Source organism: Megascapheus bottae, chromosome X, assembly GCF_031878675.1.
Source record: "Megascapheus bottae isolate mThoBot1 chromosome X, mThoBot2.hap1, whole genome shotgun sequence".
NCBI lineage: Eukaryota > Metazoa > Chordata > Mammalia > Rodentia > Geomyidae > Megascapheus > Megascapheus bottae.
This window is the reverse complement of record NC_143547.1, coordinates 92,189,345-92,195,344: the sequence shown is the minus strand read 5'-3', so window position 1 is coordinate 92,195,344 and position 6,000 is coordinate 92,189,345.

Here is a 6,000-nt window from a genome sequence, read left to right as displayed (position 1 = left end):
TATTGATAAAGAGATGAAACTGGTAATTATCCTGATTTAATGGGTACACTCTGCATTCGCAAACTGAAATAGTACACTGAGCCTGACATGCCTGTGAAATGATATTAATCTAATTTTTTAAATTATGGAAATGGAAATGCTAACTACTTTGATTGTATCATTACACACTGTATATACAACTTTCAAATGGTCACATTATACCTCAGAAATATATACAATTAAAATAATAGTAACTTAAAAAATCCCACCATTGGCCAACACCAATAGTTCACTTGTTTTAGTTTATGGGTTTTTTTGTTTGTTGTTTCTTTTGTTGTTGTTTGTTGTTGTTGTTGTTGTTGTTGGGCTTGAACTCTGGGCATTTTCCCTGAGCTGTTCAGCTCAAAGCTGGCACTCTACCACTGGAGGCACAGTACCACTTCCCCAATAGTTCACTTGTAAAACAACATGTTGGTATGAAAAAAAGGTAAAGGATTAACAGTACTCTCCAGGAGCCGACAATTGGCAACTACATAACACATGTAAAATATTCTACACTTAGTTATTATTGTGCCAGTCCTGAGGCTTCAACTGAGGGCATCATGAGGTTTTCCTTACCACTCCCACGTCCCCCAACAACAGATGCTGCTCTACCACTTGACCCATGCTTCCACTTGTAGCCTTTTGATGGTTAATTGCAGAGAAGTTCCTCTCAGATTTGTTTGTCCAGGATGGCTTTGAACCAAGATCCTCGTATCTCAGCCCGCTGAGTAGCTAGGATTATAGGTATGAACCATGTTTAGCTGCTATATTTAATTTAAAATTTCAAAAAAGCATGGATTGATTAAAAAGCACTTAACTTGAATCAGCATTGGTCAGTAGATAAATATTTGGAATCAAGTACAGCAGGCAAAACTGATTAGCCAGCTCTCTGGAATATACCCATTTTTTCTGCCTCTAAGCCTGCTCAATAGTTGCAATGCTCTGCCAGCCAGCTAGACCTTCCCTTTTAGTATATTCATCTATTAGGGCCTACTTCATCTTCTCTCTGAACTTTTCCCTTATCTCTCAACAAATTCTCCTTCACTTTCTCAGTCACTTCTTTCAATTCTTATAGCACTTTCATCTCCCTCAACACACACACACACACACACACACACACACACACACACACACACACAAATATAAGATATATATATATATATATATATATATATATATATATATATATACCATATGCTGGTCTGAGATTTGTTTTAGATCCCAGGCAGGCCTCAAACTTTCTGCTCTCCTATATCAGCCTAGAAAGTGCTGAGAGTGCAGATGTGTGTCACCACACAAGCTCATAGATGGTGATTTGTATTGGATGAAAGGCAAGTTTGAAAGCCAGGAGACACAGGTTCCTAGTACTGGTTCTGCCAGTCATTTTGTATTATGTTGAACAGGAGAGTTCATCTGTTTTTTGTCATCTTGGTGTCTACTATGTCAATTAGTATAATGCCACAAGAAGAACGAAGCCAAGTTAAACTATATGTAGTGAATGCATTTTTTTGCTTTTATAATATTTAGAAAAAAAACTCATGATAATAGGATTTGAGATAATCTTATCTTCCCTCCCTCTTCTTTTCTCTCTCCTCTTTGTCCTCTCACCTCTCCTCACCTCCACTTGCTTTATTAATTTATTTTTCCATTGCTTCCTGAAAATAAAACCCAAACCTTCACACATGGTAGACAAAGGCAACACCTGAGCTAAATCCCCAGACCGCAAATCTTTTTAAAACCCTCTGAGGGGGTGAATATGAACAAACTTGATTATATGCTTGCATGAAAATATCCCAGTGAACACCATTTGTGCAATTAACATAAGGTAATAATTGTTTTAAACTTTCTTTAAGGAGTTGGGGGTATAGCTCAGTAACAGAGTGCTTGGTTAATATGAAGAAGGCACTGGGCTGAATTTCCAGCACCATAAAACAAATGTACAAAAATGTAAACATTAACACCTTAAAAAAGTAAACTTAAAGTAAACTTTAGCCAGGCACCAGTGGCTCATGCCTGTAATTTTACCTACTCAGGAGGCTGAGATGTAAGGATAGCAGTGCAAAGCCAGATTGGGCACAAAAATCCATAAGATGCTTATTTCCAATTAACCACCAGAAAACTGGAAGTGGCTCTGTGGCTCAAGTGGTAGAGCATTAGCCTTTAGCTGAAGAGTTCAGGGACAAACCCTAGGCCGAGAGTTCAAGCCCCATAACCAACAACAACAATTAAAAAATAAAAAAGTAAATTTTAGCAATGCCAGTTCTTCAGATGTGCAAGAAATAGTTTAAGTGCCATTGAAATGTCTTTTTTTCAAATTTCCCCCTTTTGCTCCTCTTGTACTAGAATGTAACACCACAGATCTATCTATCTATCTATCTATCTATCCATCCATCCATCCATCCATCCATCCATCTATCTATCTATCTATCTATCTATCTATCTATCTATCATTTATCTACCTATACCTACCTACCTATTACCTATCTGTCTATCCAGCATAGATTTATCCATCCTCAAAACAACTGTTTTCCACCTGGGAATCATATACTCATCAGTAATGTAAGTTTCTGTAGTACCTCAACTTTTAGTTGAAATTAAAAAAAATGAGATATATAAAAAGGCCAAGTTGTTTTTTTTTTTGTCAGTCGAGGAGCTTGAACTCTGGGAGTGGGCACTGTCCCTGAGCTCTTCAGCTCCTCAGGTACCACCCTACCTCTAGAGCTACAGTGCCACTTCCAGTTTTCTAGTGATTAATTGGACATAAGAGTCGCCTGGACTTTAGTGCCCGGGGTGGCTTTGAACTGCGATCCTCAGATCTCCTGAGTAGGTGGGATTACAGGCACGAGCCAAGGGGCCTGGCGGAAGTGGTTTTTTTTTTTTTTAACTTGGTAACCATTTCAATTTCCAGTGTTTGGGAAGTAAAGGTCAGAACAGAGGTAACAAGCCAGCTGAGAAAATGAAAAAAAAATTCATGAGAGACTTGGAGGCAGGAGTAGGGGAGTATTTCCTGTCTCCCTCCTTCCCTTCCCTTCCCTTCCCTTCCCTTCCCTTCCCTTCCCTTCCCTTCCCTTCCCTCCCCTCCCCTCCCTTCCCCTTCTTCTCCCCTCCCCTCCCCTCCTCCTCCCCTCCCTTTCTCTTTCCCTTTCCCTTCCCCTTTCCCCTCCCCTCCCTTCCCCTCCCCTCCCCTCTCCTTCCCTCCCCTTCCCTCCCCTTCCCTCCCTTTCCCTTCCCTTCCCTTCCCTTCCTATTTTGCTAGTCCTGGGATTGAAGCAGAGCCTACTGTCCCTGAGCTTCTTTTGCTCAAGTCTAGCACTCTACCAATTAAGCCGCAGTGTCACTTCTGGCTTTTTCTGTTTATGTGGAACTGAGGAATCAAACCTAGGGCTTCATGTATGCTAGACAAGCATTCTACCACTCTGATACATACTCAACCCTATTCAGTTGATCCAAAAGAGAAAGATGGGTTGAAATGTTTTCTAAAAAGGTATGCTCCATACCAGCTGTTTGCTGCTTTTGGCTTTGTATGTGTGTATGTGTCAAGCTCTCTCAATATCCCATTCCCTCTCTGACCACCAGGGTGAAGGTGAGATCTCTAGATACTAGGAACAAGAAAGGTACCATTACCAACTCTAATGGATGGGGATGTTAGCAGAAGTCATTTTTAAAAATTCCTCCCTCTTTCCTCTTGCTCACCCAAATCCATTGATCACAGGGACATTCTCAGATCTTGTCAAGATGCTCCCATCAGTGGGGATGAAGGTTGAAGTAATTTCTAAGTTGTCTTCCATTTTCTCCTGGGCTATGTCCATATCAAGGACAAAATCACAGATTAGTTTGAAATTCTCTACGTTTCTTGAACTCTGTTCACCTAACAGGAAGTTGTTTTGTTAGGGGAGACAACATACAGGAAATGGGGGGGAGATGGAAGGGATGAGAAGGATTTTAGATGAGTAAGCTTGTTCACTTTTTTTTTTGGTTGGCCAATCCTAGGCTTGAACTCGAGGCCTGAGCACTGTCCTTGGACTTGCTCAAGGCTAGAGCTCTACCACTTGAGCCTTACCACCACTTCTGGCCTTTTTCTATGTACCTGGAACTGAGAAATCAAACCAGGGTCTTCATGCATGCTAGGCAAGCACTCTACCACCAGGCCAAACTCCTGGCCTGCTTCTTCACTTTTGTAGTCCTGGCATACCTAATGCCACTGGGCACAAAGTTGGCCAGAGTGCTTGAAATCTATTCTCCATCATACTCTAGGTTCCCTAAAATTCAAGTCTATTAACCCCCTCCCAAATCTGCCATTAGCATAATTTCCTGCACTTTCTGAGGGGCAAAGCATGCGCAGTGCAGACACAATTTCCTGACCTCCTCATGCCCTGACTGTTGTTCTCGTGTCCTAGTGTACAGGTGCTGGCAGGTGTTTTTCATCTGTATCTATGATAAGCGAGGCAGAATTTTCTAGGCTTTCATCTAGTATGACTGAGACCAACAAACTTGTTGAATTTGCAAGGACAGCTTTTTTATTCCTTTATTCTTTTTTATTCTATTATCCATAGACACATTACATCTTAGTAGTAGTAGTAATAACCCTAGAGTGTGAAGAAGAATTGGAGGTGTGGCTCATGAGGTAGAGCACTAGTACTGACTGAGTGAAATAGAATGGAAGAGGCTCAGAGTAAAATCCCCATTAATCACACAAAAACAAATGTTGGTCCTCTGAGCTAAACTGTTAACAGCTTGGTGTCAGTGATTCATACTTGCAATCCTAATTATTCAAGAGTCAGAAATCTTCTGAGGATCATGGTTCAAACCTAGACCAGGAAGAAAAATCTAAGAGGTTTATCATCAATGAATCAGAATTTAAAAAATTTGGAGACATGGCTCAGGGATAGAATACCAACCTTGAGTGAAACTGAGCCCAATAACCTGAGGTCAAGCTCTACATCAATAAAGTCTGAACAGGAAGAAAAAAAATCACCTAAGTGCTAAGTTTCCTCCCCCACTCCCCATAATCATTGTAGCTATTTGTAGAGTAAATTTTTTTGTTCATGTCAGGACTGGTCCTGGAATTTAGGACCTCAAAGCATTTTTTTTAATCTCAAGGCTGGTGCTCTATCAATTAAACCAAGTCCCTACTTTTTTTATTCTCTTTTGTTTTTTTGCCTGTCCTGGGGCTTGAATTCACATTTATCCTTGGGCTTTCTCAAGGCTACAGTTCTACCACTTGAGCCTCAGCACCACTTGTGGCTTTTTTCTATGTATGTAGTACTGAGGAATCAAACCTGGGTCTTCATGAATGCTAGGCAAGCACTCTACCACTAGGCCAAACTCCTGGCGCCAAAATTCCCTACTTTTTGCTTGGACATAAACTTTCAGATTTGTCTGGCCAGGGCTGGCTTTGAACTGCAATCCTCAGATCTCAGCCTCCTGAGTAGGTAGGACTGCAAGCACGAGTCACCTGCACCTGGATACGGTATGCATTTTACAGTGTATAAAATCTAGCTCCCTATGCCTATCCATTTAAGAAAGTCCTCAGTGAATGTACAAAAATTTGAGTTAAGGCAATTAGGCATATTTTCTTCAAACAAATATTGCAGAATCCACCCAAATTGATGTTTCTGTTTCAGACCGTACTGACAGCTGTGCATTGCTTCTGGGGCTTGTAATATTTGAAGAACTGTTCTTTTATGATTTTTCACCACCAGTTAATGAGCCACAATTGGTACTGAAAGCAACTGCACCCAAATAATACTGTAAAACCACACACTTTTAAAAACTGAAAAATGAGGGCCGCGGTAATGATGTTTGACAAGATATGCACCCACCACCTTATGTATGTAACTGTAACACCTCTGTACATCACCTTGACAATAAAATTAAATGAAAAAAGAACCACAAACAGAACTGACAGTGAAGATAAATGAATCGAGTGAAATAGGAGTTATAAACTATAATAGTCGTATCATTGCAATAGCACTTTTC